The sequence below is a fragment of the Ochlerotatus camptorhynchus genome, unplaced genomic scaffold, assembly GCF_037179485.1.
Source record: "Ochlerotatus camptorhynchus isolate MF236.1 unplaced genomic scaffold, CSIRO-AGI_Acam_v1.1 ptg000022l, whole genome shotgun sequence".
Lineage (NCBI taxonomy): Eukaryota > Metazoa > Arthropoda > Insecta > Diptera > Culicidae > Ochlerotatus > Ochlerotatus camptorhynchus.
Window position 1 is genome coordinate 722,466 of NW_027040514.1, and position 16,661 is coordinate 739,126.

The 16,661-nt window shown below is 38.1% G+C and overlaps 1 protein-coding gene across 1 annotated transcript in view; it reads right to left on the minus strand.

Annotated features, from left to right (window-relative positions):
* The window catches only part of LOC135706099 (calmodulin), a 151,844-nt gene that overhangs the window by 106,679 nt on the left and 28,504 nt on the right, over positions 1-16,661 (minus strand). The window lies entirely within an intron of this gene.

Genomic DNA, 16,661 nt, shown 5'->3' on the forward strand with positions numbered 1-16,661 from the left:
AAAAAAAAACCGCAGAGCTCTAGGATCAGGTTCATGGATTGACCACTTTTACGGATGTTCCGGATTTTTTGAGGACCGTTCCGTTGTCTCCAGGATCCGTATATAGGAACCATGACTGTTTTCTGGCTAATTGTGAACATTTGTGCCCATTAATCTAAATTACAGATCTTGTGCCACTTGCAAAACCCTACAAATACACTTTTCAAAAAAACGTGTAACAACTCTTTTCGGTTTTAAAAAAGTAGACGACTCTATTTTCAATCTTTTTGCAATCAAAATCATTTACAAACCCACGGAATTCTAAAGGTACCACAATTTTTGAAATTCATTAAGAAATGGCTAAGTTATGACATTACAAACTTGCCGTTACACGTTTTTCGGAGGCATCGTATTCGGAGTGTTAAAGAAAATTGAAGTAGGGGAAATGACGGCTTCGGCATGCCAGACTATTTTCGGCAACCCAAATTGAAACACTATTTTCACTGGATTTTCTTACGAAAACACTTCGCTGAATGCATGCAAACGATTCTTTATGCTTTCAGCTTCAATTTGACTATATTTTTACCACTGAGAAAAAGCAATCTAGCAAGGTTTTCTTGAAATGAAACACACGCACTACAAATTGTAGCTGATTTCGAGGTGCTGATAATAGAACAGCAGATTTACATGCAGTTCAAATGGAACGGTTGCCGAAGAAAAACTGGTTGCCGACAAAACTCGCTCTCACTAGAGAAGATTAGAGCTTTGTAAAAGCGTTTGAAAACAGTTTTTGACAATTCTTTCGAGTGAAATTGTTAGAGCAGCTGGCAGCAAAAGATTGTAAACAAACCAATACTGCATATGTGTGCGTTCCATAGAGAAAAAGGCTATAGAAAGAAGGTCGCTGCTTAGGTTGCCGATAATACGTAAATTCCCCTATTTTAGGCATTAATATTGTTCACAATAACAATAGTAACTGTATCTCAGTAAACAACATCCAAAATATGTGAAAACCTTTCAAAAATATATGAAAATCGATAACAATTTAATTTCATAAATTAATAAGTCTTTTTGTGAATCTTTCAATGGATAGCCCTTTTTGTTAAGCCGTTGTGCTTGTCATCAGAAATTGTACGCCCTTTGCTAAGCCTTTTCGCAACGTCAAATAAATTCAAAACAAATCATTGGCCCTGCCTCAAGCAGTAAAATTTTCAATCATCGGCCCTTCTACGTCACTAGACCTATCAATGAAATGAAATAAATGAATGATTGGCCGTTTTAGCATGCGGGCCTATTAATGAATTGATAAATTTCTTTGATCGGCCGTTTGGAAAATCGAGATATTTTTAATGATTTTTCTCGATTATGCGGAACTTTCCTACACGATTAATATCTATCAAGCGGTGCTAAATAATGATATCAAAACCCGATTTGTTTACGTTTTGCACATAGGCCCATTTCAAATGTTACTTGAGATTTCAACAATTTATGTCACTGAAAGAAAAGTTAGGGCATTTTACTCGCGTCACTTTTCAAAAGGTCCTAAGTAACAAATCAAGTTAATCTATACTCTATTGATTAAGATAATCATAGGTCAAAAATTGTCCAATGTACAGTTTTATATGATGGGTACGTGATTTTTACATTTCGGACATGATTATTGCTCATTTTCTAAAGGCGGGGCATGGAAAACCACTCTAAGGTTAGGTACTCTATTCTGAAATCTGTGAAAGGGAATCTAGTATCATGTAGAACAAAATGTCCAATGTAACACTCATTGATTATGTCATTGAGAAAAATCGTCCAATGCAACAGGCTCATTTGCTGTAGCTTTGCGGAGCCGATATTCATTGTTTAGATAACAAAATTACTTAAAACTAACGTTAGTAAAGCGGGGGCCGATTACTCGCGGCTATCTCGAGGTTAGGGGCGAGGGGCACGAAATACAAAGAACCGGTGCGTTGAAGTTAAAATGCAATCAAAAGTAATTACATAATTAATGCGTGTTGAAGTAGTACTGACGGTAATTAAATTTTACTATCCGTACTTAATGTAATTAAAAGTATTGAAAATGTAATTAACGTACTTTAATTACGAAATTTCGACTGTAATTAATGGTATTAAAAAGTAGTTAATGTTCTACTTTGTGTAATTTATGTAATTAAAGCAGTGGCTACTGGAATTAATTTAATTACAGCCGTTGCCTGCGTTGGAGTTAAAGGTTATTGCGTGCCCCTAGGTTAGGGGTAACAAATTGTAACAAATGGATGGCAGGGTAGGGATTGTGAACACAAGGTTTGGAGAGCAATGTGCTCTTGATCTCGAACTAGGCGACACTCTGATGAACAAGACAAACATGGGGGTACACCGATGGGCAGCTAACAACTTAAGAGAGTTAAAATCGTAATCTATTCAGCTTCAACTTCGATTTTCTCAAAATGGCGGATATTAGATATCAGATATGGTCCTTTTAAAAAGTTACACGAGAATTATGAAAATTTATTAGGTTCCACGATCGCAATAAATTCTAAAATTATGTTTCATAATTTAGATAATTACTTCAAGTTTAAATAAATTTAAAATGTTTTAAAAAGTTTCAGAATTTTGAAATTTATTTAAGTTACATGCAAATTATTCGAAGTGCACTAGACTGAATTAATAGATTGAACATAGAAATTCTTTTAAAAAAATAATAAGATCTACATTTGAAGTGTCGGACCAAGAAATGTTATGCATATTACATGTGCAAATAACCGAAATGTTATGGTTAAACCAGTTTATTTTACATTTTTGAACTTAGCGAGATTTCTGACTTAAATACAATGTTTTAAAAGAACACAGATTGAAAAAAAATCAAACCTCCAGGACTTTAACATTTTAGAACTCTGACACTTATGATAATAATGCAAAATAAATTGACAAAAATTGTTGAGGAATCATAGGAAAGAAATTCGGAAGAGAATGGAATCTGACTATCAATTTCTGGTAATTTTGATAAGTATTTCAGAAAATTTTAAGGAAATCTAAAGGTAAATCGTAAGCTAGTTCTTAAGTGAATACTACGGGGATTGTGAGTAGAATTCCATGGAGCTCTCAAGGAAATCAGAAGAAATTTCATGGAGCATTCTAAGGCAATTCAGAGAAGGATTCAATCAGAATTAACCTTACTACAAAATTAATGATGATGATATGAATCCTGAAACGGCTCAAATCTCTTAAATGTTGATCAATCAATAAATCAAAGAAAAATTCTGAGTAGCGCTGCAAGCAAATATGGATAGTAGTTCCACGGGGAAGCAGAATTTCAAGCAAGTTTTAAAAGAATTTCTCAGAGAATTCATAAGACAAGTGATGAAAACCAAACTGCCTGATTTTCGAATATTTTTTACAGTTCCTACCCGTTTTCGGCAACATGACCTCATCAACTATTACTTTCCTCATTTATGAACTAGTGATTTGTGGTTATTGACGTAGGATTACATCTTTCGGCAACATATTGGGGCGCAATTTCAATAAATCAAAATCGACCACGTTACGAAAAGCGGTCAGGTTTTAACCACTTATAACACTGTCAATTGAGCCTGTACAAATAAAGTAATTATAAAAAAAACACTGTCAATAGCAGGTGGACTTTAATTCTAAGCAAACCAATCGACTGGAAATTTTTCTACGAATCTGCTAAAATGAACACATTTTCAATTATCAATAGGTCATCATTGAAAATTACACAAATGTCAAACTGTTGCAATGGTGATCAAAATTATCACCGATTGCCTGCAAAAAGTGCATTCCCTAACACAGATTTCAAAATCGAATCCCATCCGGTCTCGATTACCGTGACTGGTGGTGTCCGGTCGGTCGTCATCATCATCAGTAGCAGTGCTTTCGGCGCGTGGCGTTGTAAATGTTTCTCCAGTATACAACGAAATGCTCCACGCATGCAGCTAGCTATCAAGGCTGCCCACAAGAGCCCTCGATTCCCGAAGAAGGAGGAAGAAGCCGCACAGCTACTGATCGGATTCAGTTGCTCGTCGTGAGCCGCTGTGGACCATCTATGCCAAGTGCGTCACCCTCGTTCCAAACAACATACAGCTCGCCCTAATAGTTCAACATTACTCAACCATCACGAAAAAACGGTTCTTTTCAGAACCACCATAAATTCTTGTTGCCTAAGAGTTAATTTTAGTTGAACGTTCGCTCGCCTTGGTGCCAGCCACGTCAGCCTCAAAGCTCTCTGATAATGTACCCAGCAGCCAAACGTTTGTGGTCAAATGCGTAACAGCATTGAAGTGGTACATACAAATTCTCGCAATGACCGAATACCACATGACTTTGTCAATTAACCAGAAACACTTCGAATTAAGGTACGTGCGTTTTGTGCACGAAAAAGCGTAAATTTGTCATCAGAAAACGAGGCGTTTCCGTGATGGAAGAAATTGGTTTCCGTAACACAGTCGCCGAATATCCTACGTCAAACCTACGGTCGTGTCTTGAATACAACGTCTTACTTACTTACGAAAACGGCACGGCACCGCATTTGTCAAAATTCACAAGTTTTAAACGTGGTTAGCACCAGGTAAGCCAGTTCAAGCAGTAACCGGGATGTTAATACATATAACTGATGTGTGAAGGAAACTGCAACCATCTCGATAGAAATATACTAAAACGCTCGCTTAATCGCTTAATGTTTTCAGCAAATTCATGTTCCTTTTCTTACAATCTTACCTCGATTTGCTCCATGATACGAGAAGAAGTCCTGGGCATGGCAATTTTCTCACACTTAGAAGATCCTTTTGACAGTTTTCGAGCTTAACGCTAGAAGCAGAAATTCACCCAGTTGTGCATCTTACATATGAAACATTTGTCTTTAATCCCATTATATTGTTTCTCCCTTGAGCACATTTTGAGTCCCAGCTTAGCAAGAAAATTATCCCGGATAATATACTTAACCAAACGCGAATTCGTGGCTGTATTCCTCCGGTGGAAAATCGTAAAAAACAGAGCTTTCACCTTCAACATTATTTAAGTTGATTTCATCTTAATTGCAATAGCAGCAACATCGCAATGTTGAAACATCACTGAGAAGCTGATTTTCCGAGCTAACCAGGTTTACAATGAAGACCTAGAATACTGAAATTTTACTATTCTTGCAAGTACTCAAAGCCGATCAAAGAATTGATTTTTGTTGGACACAGCTGGATCGAACAGACGCACCAAAACTACTCGAAGGATAAATTTTGTCAAGCACAATTAGGTGTAACATCTATTAAGAGATGCACATACCCATTTGGTGGTTTTGTTGTTTACAACAACTAACAACGTCTAACTCTACGGAAATGGATTGTTATCAACCTTCAGGCAGGAATGTGCCAACATCGAATGGGAGCTGAATTTACATTAAACCCAAGATCACCGAAATATCCTTTTATTTGAATAAATTTTGCTTAACTTGCAAAAATGCAACATCAAGCATTGAGCAACCACATATTTGCAACTCTATTTAAAATGTTTAATGAAAAACCATCCTCAAACGGAGTAATTAAGTTGTTCGAAACTAGTGAAGGCAGTTATACTTTTTAATATGATTCTGTGACTAAGAAATATTTCCCTGAGTTTGAATGAAATTCCCTGATTTTCCAGATCCAAACAGGAATTCCCTGATATTCCTTGATTTTCCAGGTTGTCGACACCCTGTAAGAATTTGGAGGGATTTCTAACGAGTTGCCGGGAGGGTTTGGCAGGAAATTTTGAGCAAGTTTTTCTGAGTAGTGTTCCAGGAATTTCTGATGAAATCTTTCAAGGGAACTGAAAGGAGAGTTTCAAGATAATTCTCAAGAGCATTTTGAGAAAAAAAATCAAGGAAATGCAGATGTAATTCTCGAGGAATTTTGAGGTGAAATCCAAGGAAATGTTTGGAGAAAACTGTTTTAAATTATTGCTGGCATCCCAAAAGGAATATTCCAAGCGAATTTTGAAGAACATTATTGAGAAATTAAGAAAATTATCGCGAGAATTATTACGAATATCAAGGCAAATGTAGAGTTAATTTCGAGAGAATTTTGGAGGGAATGCCTCATGTGTTCAACACTGAATTCCGGGACTGTTGTGGAGCAAATTTCTAAGGAAAACCGGAAAGTATTATAAGACTAATGAGAGTAATACTGAAAGTAAACGTAATTTTAAGGAAATTCTTAAGACATTTCCAAAGACAAATTCAAAAGAAAAAATAAATAAATTTAAGAAATAGGAGCAGATTCCGTACACAGAAATATAAGATAAGATATAAAATTCTCAAGATTCAGAGACTTTATGATTATGAAAATAAAACAAGATCTAGGTCTTAAAAAACTGTTCAAGATTATCGGACTCGAAGAACTTTAAGAAATTTGTGATCTCATGCGTGTATTCCCAGAAATAGAGACATGTTCCGGATTCTGTTAGTGAAAAGTAGCCAACGTTCTAAAATTAACAAAAATATTCAACATGTTAGACTCTGGGAAATGGTTATTTTATTTTAAATCTCAGACTTAATGTTTAGTACCCTGTACTATGAAAAATTAGAAAAATTTAAATTAATTCTTACGAAAAGAAAAGAATTCCATGGAAGAAGAGAGAAGTAGAATAAAATTCCATGGAATGTCTGAGGTAGGGACATATTTTCCCAACATGATATAGGACGTCCCAGAAAGTTTATTATTGAAATAAAACAATGTTATAATAATGAACTCAGATTTTTATTTCATATATATGTTCTCTATAGTATTCTCTTTCAATTGGATGTTATCTTATCTTATCTGTCTTTATTAAAGAGACTTTCAGCCATCGGCTAGTTCATCTCTGCTTAAATTGGATGAAAATATTCCGCAATTGCTTTAATAGTATGCCAAGGAGCGAACTTTTGATCTGACGCTGCCCATGAGCTTCAGCACAGATTCCTTGGCGATAATGCTGGCCACTTTTGTCCAGTCTTTTTAGTCGATTGAATTCGCTGCCTTTAAGTGTTTCCGTAGATATCCCTTGGAAAGGACCCAAACAGTTTCGATTGACCGGACCTCCGGACAATCCGGAGGATTCATCTCTTTTGGCACGTATTGCACATTTTTTGGTTTGTACCAAGCTACCGTGCCTTTTGAGTAGTACATTTTGACTCCGTTTCGGCTTCTTCTGCTTCTTGAGCGTCTTCATTCCGTTTCTTGCCGTGGCACGTTGGACGTTACTCTTCGATGTTCTCAGTTTTTTAGCCAAATCTTGAACAGAGGCACTACTCTTATTGACGAAAGCTTGGGTGATCTTCCGGTTTAATTTTCGGTCCACCGGTCCCGGTGAAAACCCTACCGAACTTCCGGATGGCGGTTCGGACTGCTCCGATACTTACTCCCTTCATTTTCGCCAACTTCCTTACTGATAGATTGGGAATAGTGCACCATTTGATGACCATGATTTATTAAAAAAAAATGCACTTTGAGCACACAAACATGTTGAGCAATTAGTAAACAACAACACACATCGATGAACAGCTGATAAACTTCATCGGGGTAGAAATGGCGGCGAGTTGAAAGTGTGCGTATACTTTCTGGGACACCCTATAGTGATGATCGTTTGTGTGGGCGAGAGCTTAGAGTTTCGACAAATTGACGATTGAATCGTTGTTTACAAAGGAATTCTATTTTGAAATTCATCTTTGAATTCCAAAGGGTTGATGAGAAGAAAATTGAGTTCAAATATTTTTTTGATATGAATTTCATGTGATGAATCTTATTTTTAAAATGGTTGCAAAGGAATTTTAAGAAGGATTCCAAATAAATTCTAATTAGAGTGTTTAGGCAGGATTGCAAAGAAATCATTAGGAGGGTGCCAACGGAACTCCAACGAGAATTCAATGGTAACTATGATAAAAGCTCCAGGAGAATTTCCTGGTAAGTTTAAGGAGAATTCCATGAAATTTTTAATGTGATATATGTATCTATATTTCATTGATATTCCTTCGAAATGTTAAATAATACAACACTAATACACGTTCAAATAATCTATGAAAATTGGATTAAAGTTATTACTTGTTTAGACTAGAGAGGTGTTTTTATCATACAAGAGCAATGTATAAAAATGGTCTGCCTAATTTGAGCATGGCGTTAGAATCACATAAATTAATCTAACGTCAGATTTAACAATTTTTAAATAATTGTAAATGTTTGATCTGGAATTGGTTAGTAGTCCATTCGGTTTAGGAAAAGAATAAATAAGATAATAAATTTGAAATCAACATCGCTCACAAATCATGACGAATTATCAAGTTTAGATTTCGTAAAGTTTATAGTAAGTTTGAGTAGAAAAAAAACTAAATTATTCATAACTTGTACATCCGTAAAAAATAAAAGTTGCACCTATAATTTGTAAGATTGTTCCTCGAATCTCGGAATGGTCTGTATATGCCTTATTCATGCTTGCGTAAAATATATCTGAGACCCTTCCTATATAAGAATATCATTGACCCCTAGTAATCTGACTGTTTTTAATCTGAACACTTTTTAATTTGAACCCCGCTTATCTGTACACCGTGCATACAAAAAATGGCCGAAATGCCATCATCAGGTAGGGGAATCTTTCCCCTACTAGCTGGTGTTGCTAGTTTCTGTGAGTGAGCTAGCAGTTCCCAAAAATCGTCGATTGAAATGATTGTTTACAAAATCAGATACGTCGATTTGAACAGTTACGCTTGATTTAGCTCAAGGAGTGGAGTAAAGTGAACAACATTGTGAAACGGAACGCAGAATCAAAGCAAAACAGCAAATAGGGCTTACCAGAAACACGCTTTACTAATGCTCATAGGGTTACTACTAGTTTAAATAAAAAATGAACCCCGTTAATATGAATGAAATAGCGTTGAGATTAGCGGGGGTCCACGGTATCAGGAAAGTTGCTGAATTATGCGAACATTTGAGAAACTTCTGGGAATAATATGCTAACTTCTCCTTGAAGTTTCTTTCGACTGTTCCGTAAGCCCTTTGGCTTCCAATTTTCTCCAGAAATTTCTTCCTTACGAAGTATCTTCCAGCGTCTCCACGAAGTTCCATTATACTACTATCGGATGTATCTATCGAATTCTCCCAGAAGCTTATTTCTGGAAGTTTCTCCAAAAGCCATTCTCCGTGAGTTTTTTCCTAGCTTCTTCTGGCTTCCCATTGGAAATGGCTACTCTTGGAATTTGCTACCGATTTGTGAACCTTTTCTGGCTTCCTCTCTGGATGTGCTATTCGTAGATCCCTGAATGTTTCACGACTTTTTTCAGAACTTTCTTCAAACTTCCTCCAGAAGAACTGCTTTATTCTTTCTTTGGAAGTTTTTTCCGCATCCTTCAGAAGATAATTCAAACATTTGCCGGAAATTTCTTCCGACGTCTCCTGGAAAGTAAATTTCCCCTTCTTAAAAAGTCCTGGGCCTGACGTAATTACCCCAGTATTTATTAAAAGTCTAGCACTCCATTGTTCTAGAATTCGGAAACTTCCCAAAAAATGGAAAAGCTCATTCCTAGTGTCTATCTTTAAATCTGTACGGAAATCTGAATAGCCATTATTTCTTGCATTCCAAAACTTTTCGGAGCAATTGTCATCGAAAAATTAATTTCTCCAAATCAAAAGAAGAATTATTATAAATACCTATCATAGGTGTATAAGGCATAAAGGCGAATCAGCTACTCATTAGTAAAACATGAGTTGGTAATATACTATTTCAAGTAATCACCATTGATGTCTTGTAGTCATTTCTAAATTGTGATAGGATTAAGAGTCTTGTTATCAATGTACACAGCTAAATCTATTCATGCTTAGCAAATATGATGATCGTGCCGTATCAACCCGTAACGAGCTTTTTCTTCCCCTCGAAACCGATTTCAACCGACCAGTGTCAGATAAATCCCATATGCGCTCAATATCTCATGTGTTGCTGCTGCTTCACACTTGTTTTCTAAAAAACACCTCATCCATTTTTAGACAATTATTGTGACTTTCGCACCAGCGTTCGTTTAGCACATAGCTCTTCCTTGTTTATGCTTTCTCTACTCCACCGACCAACCGGCCCGATCCAGCAAAACCGAGCTGACGACTCGACTCTTCACCTCAGTGATTCAAACGCACCTCGACAGAAAAACAACACCACATCATGTGCCGACCGAGGCGAGCGGCTTACCTTCATCATGCACCGTTTGCACTCTCTTTGGCCTCTAGTGTGTGTGTGTGTGTGTGGACTGTTTATGAGCGACAAATAAAAACAGTCGAGATTTGTGTTTTATTTTTGGGTCACCTTCTGTGTTCGCACCCTGACTGACTTGACTTGGTTGCGAAGCATTGCAGTTTGAACCCCACCGCAGCAGCAAGAGAGTAATGAACTTATGGCCACCAGTAGTCAGTTGGTGTTGTATGCATTTTCCCGTGGAGATTGCGTAAGAATGAGGAAAACTCCTTTGAAGAGCTTGGTCCGCACGCGCATGATCTATCATGAATAAGAGAACACAGCCATCAGACGATGTTGATGGAGACGCCGAGAAATGCTGCAGTCATTAGAGAAAATGCGTGGGAAGTTGTTTTTCCTCTCGGTATGGACATGGGAACATGAACCAAGAAGGATGGGGGGAGCTTGTTATCGCCTTGTAGGTTCTGCTACTGCATTGTTGATTGCTGCAGTCCGATGTACGTGCCGCTTATGGTACGCATTATAATATCCTTGCACGAGTTAGGTTCCTCACACGCCGCAAGGACGAGGAGAGACATAATACCTTCCGACATTCATTCCAAAGAAGTGCCTATTGTTATGCATGGTACCTACTTGAGTATGATTGCTGTGTGCTGTTGCAGGTGTACACAAGGGTAGAATTTTCCAAGTAGTCATTAGGGCGCGTTATTACGAAGCACAACTTCTGTCAGATGATGAGTCATGAGCGGGAAAACCCATCAAATAGCATGACTATAAGTGCACTTCGACGCTAGTGCCGGATTCCATTGCTCATGAGTATGAGATTCTTAAACATCCTAATCTCGCTAGCCACGGGTGAGCATTGGTAGAAGAAAAAAGTGATTGATGTTCACCGGAGCATGGAAATTCCAACCTCGACCGCGGCAACACTAGATCATATCACAGTCTCGAACCGCTGAAAGAGCAACCTACCTGCCAAGAAAGCCGAAAATATTTCAGCTATTTTTCCACATGTTTTTCCTCCCAGCTGTCAACCACCCCACCCCCACCACCGCCGCGGAACGAACCGTGTCCAATCGGTTTGTCTCTGTCTCGCCTTCCTCGACCCAGCTTGAGCATGTTTTGAATAGATCAATCTCGTGCACCCGCGCGACTGTCGCGCGCCGGGCCTGGTGCCGTCTAGTTTGGCCACTCGCAAGCATCGTCATCATATCATCAGGTTCCTTCTCGCAGAGGGTAGGTGCGTCGTCAGCATCATCATCATCATCGACAAGAGTTTCCCATCATCCGGCTTCCTTCGCATCATCGTCGTCGTAGGGGCTCTGTCTGCTTGTCTCTTGGGCAAAAGAAGACGCGACGATACCGCAAAAGTGAATGAAGTCACATTGGCTTGCCAGAGCCAGCCGGTTTCGGTCGGTTTCCCAAACCACACTCTCTCGCATACCTTCCGCTACATTAGCTGGGCCCCGCGTCAACCAAGGTGCTGCAACGCGTTACTTGGTATGATGGGCTAACGGATTTGACCATCGGCGGCCAGGTGCACAAGGGGCTGCTGCTAAATCGCACTCCAGAGGGGAGGTTGATCACCAATTAATGCATCTTGGGATGGGTTTCCGACCGGCAGAGCATCGGCATCAATCTCGGCGGCTTGCTCAAAACTGTGCATCAACCAAAGCAACGGCTTGCAGGTGTGGAAAATAGCGGAACATTTTGCACCGGTTTGCACCCGGTCCTGCATAGACAGTTTTTGAAAGGTGTTAGGACGTCCTGTTGATAAGCGGATATAGTGATCTTATCAAGGTGTCAGTTTTGTAGATGTGCTCTCTGAAGATCCGCTTGTTGTCAATCCGAGGTAGACCACCTCTTTAGGACCATTCCACCACTGAGCCGTTTAGCAGATTATGAACAAGTCTGGATAATGGGGAATGTGGAATAATGATGACACGAGACAGCAAGAGCTCCGATGGATATGTCATCTGCAAACAGAGACTTCGTACCACCTCCATATTAGTTATTTCAGTCAGTTGGTGAATAGTCGACGGACCTTGTCGAAAACCAAACTGTTCCCTCGAGATGTTGTTTTTCGTCGGCAGATGTTAGAAGTCACCATTCGTTTTTCAAAGAGTTCTAGACCATTTTCGTGTTTCCAAGGCTATTTTCAGTTTGATGTTTTTAAGGCCATCTTTGGCGTTTTATATGAAGCTGTTTTGTCAATTCTCGCGTCACTTTTAAAATAGACCAATCTACATTGATCGATTCTCTTCGTCGACTCTCTCTTTCGTTAATAACTCGGCTCCACAAACATGTTCAGCTGTTCTTATCGTCCAATACGCTTAATAATACTTTCTTTTAACAGGCTATGTAGACTAATTGGCCCAAACTATGAATGCAGCTAAGTTAAGATTTGTCTATTTGAAAAATGACGCGGGAATTCTTGGATATTTTGGAGGTTCTACGCCATTTTCCGGCCTTTTTAACGTTGGGCCATATTGTTGATTCTATGTCATCTTGGTGATTCTAAGGCCAAGCTATTTTTTTCGTTTCTACTACGGGCTACTCAATTTGCATTTTGAGAATCCCGGTTTTTAATATTCAACTACTTTTATTCAAAAAAGTTAGAACCCAATGCAAAACATTGATTTTACGATGTTCTTATTGTAGAAAGTTTCAAATGCAGCATGTTAGAAAGATACAGAAATCTCAAGTATTTAATAAATTTTGCTATCTAATGTTTTGAGGTGTACTGCCTATAATTGCATATCAGTCCCATGTGGATTAAGTTGTGGTTAGATTTAAACTTATGGGAACTGACATCCGTTCGATGACCTTGACAAATGTGAAAAGGACCGTTTTGTTGTGATGGTTGAGTAATGCTGAGCTATCAGGGTGTTCAACACGGATGAGGCTGGCAGCTGTATGTTGTTTGGAACGAAGGTGACGCGCTTGGCATAGATGTCTTACAGCGACTCACGAAGAGCTACTGAATCCGATCAGTAGCGGTGCGGCTTCTTCCTCCTTCTTCGGTGAATGGACGCTCTCTGCTTACCGGAAGCCTTTCGTTGTGTACTGGAGAACAATGTTCAACGCCACGCGCCGAAAGCACTACTACTGCTGCTGCTGCTGCTGATGATGACCGACCGGACACCACCACACACGGTGATTGCGTAAGCACCGTTCGGCAAGACCGGATGAAATTCGATTTTGAAATCTGTGTTGGACATTTGTGTAATTTTCATTAGTGACCTATTGAAAATTTATTAGGTGTTCATTTAAGCAGATTCGTAGAAAAATTTATAATCGATTGGCTTGTTAAGAATTAACATCGATCCGCTATTGACAGAGATATAAGTGGTCAAAACCTGACCACTTTTCGTAACGTGGTCGATTTTGGATATTTTAAATTGCACCCCCAATATTTTGCCGAATGACGTAATTCTACGTCAAAATACAGTAAACTCTTCACAACTCGATATCGAGTTATTGAAGCATAGTAAAAATCAATTTCATGGCTACACACTTAGAAAAAATCATGTAAATTTAGGTGCTCTGAGACTGACATATACGAGCGTCAATTTTGACATAAAATAGAGTCATAGCAGACGCAAAATTCAACTCAATCAAACGTACTTTTCGTCGAGTAACGGTCTTTTCAGTCTTGAAGCATTTAATTTTACATGAAATATTTGTTTACGTCTGATCCTTTATGTCAAAGATGGATTCCGTCACGTGTAAAATTAGTTATTTCTAAGTGTGTACTGTGATAGCGATTTTGTATGGGATTGTTATTCTGTAACTCGATGGTCAATATCGAGTTGTAGAGAGTTCACTGTATTAGTGAATTTACTATGATTTTTAAAATATTAACATGGGAATTTCACTTCGTAATTACCACCGCCGTCTTCTCAATGCCTACTTTTTCCATATGGAAGTGATATGCAATTATAGGCAGTATTAGCACCGGTTGACAACTAACGATTTAAAATTGGCTCACTACTTGACTAGCCTATTGGTCCCAAGCAAACGATTAACGTACCCCATTCTAGTACTACACTATGTTTGTTTTGATTCGCTGTGAAAGTTTGACAGATAAAATGAGGGGTTCGGGGATTTTCCTACGTTTCGAGGGGTGCATCGATTTGCTTGGGACCGAAGAGACCACGTTTGACCACGTTTCTTCGGGACCTTCTGGTATTACATTAGTGTAACTTCCTCAAATTAAATATGCACTCAATATTTGTCACAAGTTTGCTCAGTTATCTTTCTTAAAATTCTCTTTTAAAATTCTAAAGAAGTCCCTTGGTATACTCTTCAGAATTACCTTACTTAACCATCTCTCAATATTGAGATTCTCTTGAAATTTGTCTTCAAAAAACCCTACTTGGAAAACTTCCAGAAAATTCATAAAGTTCTCTTTAGCATTTAGTTGGAACTCTTCTCTGAATTCCTTTGGGACTCTCCCCAGAATTTGATTCCCATGGAATTAATTACCTTGAAAATATTTTCTGAATTCCAATGTCCCATAAAGAATTACTCTGAATTATTTAACTATTCCTCTGAATATTAAAGATTCCAATTGGATATTGCCCAGCACTTTCTACAGAATGGCCACTGGATGTATGAAATTAAATTCCCGGTTTTTTAATTTTAAATATAACGTTATTTTGAAGATTTAAAAAAAAAATCATGACTCTCTGGCAAAATTTTAGAATTCTGATTCTTTCAAGAAATGTCTAAAGAATGTTTATGAGAATGCCAAATAAATTTTGAACATAATTTTACAGGAATTATAGGGATAATTCTTTTAAAAAAATCTGAGGCAAACTCCAACTGAATTTGACTAGAAGTTCCAGGTAATGTTGAAAAGTTTTTAAAGAAAATTGTAAGGACTATGAGAAGAATTCCAGGCGAAATATAGCCGCCAAAAGTCGACTAGGCGCCGGTGGTGTAGCGGTAAGCGTGACTGCTTTCTAACACCCCGATGGGTCTGGGTTCAATCCCAGCCGAGGTCGGTGGGATTTTTCTGAGGCATAAAAATCTCTGGTCACGTCTTCCTTCGGAAGGGAAGTAAAGCCGTTGGTCCCGGCCCATGTATGTTGAATGGGTGCGATATCCTACGCAGGTGTGGAAGCTGCCTTCCTGCACATTCGATTGCCGTCAATGGATGGCAATCGATGTCCGTCGGTGATTGGCACCAGATTGCGGAACAGAGACCGACGTTAAATAAAGGAAAGAAGAAAAAGTCGGCTAGCCAAAATCGGTCTACTAGGGCGTTCCGTAGATTGGTTTCTAAACAAATGGCTTAAGCCTACCTTCGACAGAGGACCAATTGTCGCTCTTGAATGCCCGGAAAACTCAAACCCCAGGACGAGTTCAGGTTATTGCAAAAGATTGGAACGAGCTAGTAGACGTAAGAGCTTGAAATTCTAACAAGATACTAACTCCAAACGAATGGGAATTGATCGGAAACCGTCTTTCTACCGGAGCGAATGCACTGTGGCGACTTATTTTCATTAAAGGTCAAGCTCTGTCCAAAACACAAAATCTACACGCTTCAGGACAGAAATGGTGGACTGCGATTCAAAGGCAGTCCGACTTGGAGTAATTTCAAGGAGCGTTCTGAGGGAATACAAAGGATATTTAAATCTGGATTAAGTCTAAGACAAACTTAATGATAATATGGTTACAATCCTGATACTACCGTCGAAAATCACTTACGTCTGAAATTCTATTAAATGTGAATCAAGCAATCAATCAATCAAGAACTCCAAGGGAATATCGATAATAATTCCATTGGAGTATAATACTACATATAGTTGAAAAAATATATAAGAAAATTAATAGTATTTTAAAGGGAATTCCAAAAAATTTGAGCATATTTCCGAAGAAATTTCCATGGAAATTCTATGGAGGGTTTCAAGAAAATTTCAAGAGATCCATATAAAGGCATTTTGAGAACAATTTTAGACATTACTTAGGATTCTCACTGAGATCATTAAGGAAAATTATCACAATCTTGGACTTGACACATTGTTGAACCTCTGGAACATTGCTATTTATTTGAGGTCTCAGATTTGATCTTTCTTATTTTCTCTCTAAAAATCCTCCACAGAATTATTAAGAAATTATCACTAGAATTTAAAAGAAATAATCTTGAAAATTTATTAACCAGATCCTGAATACTGAAACATTCTTCAAGGCCCCACCCAACATTGAGCTTTGTTTTCAAATCTGAAAACATGAATATCTAGAATCTCTTGAAAAATCTGAAAATCTTATTTTCATAAAAACCAACATCTTTAGACTCTTAGTCGAAGATTCTTGATAATTTCATCAAAATTTATGTCTATCCAAATAAGTTTAAGTAAAGGCTGTCCCACATCGAATTGCATCACGGAAAAAAACGCTGTAGAAAATTACCTAGTTGACCGATTCTTTTTAAACTTTTAGATTATAAAATGTAACCCATTAGTAAACCTTTGGCATATATATTCCACTCA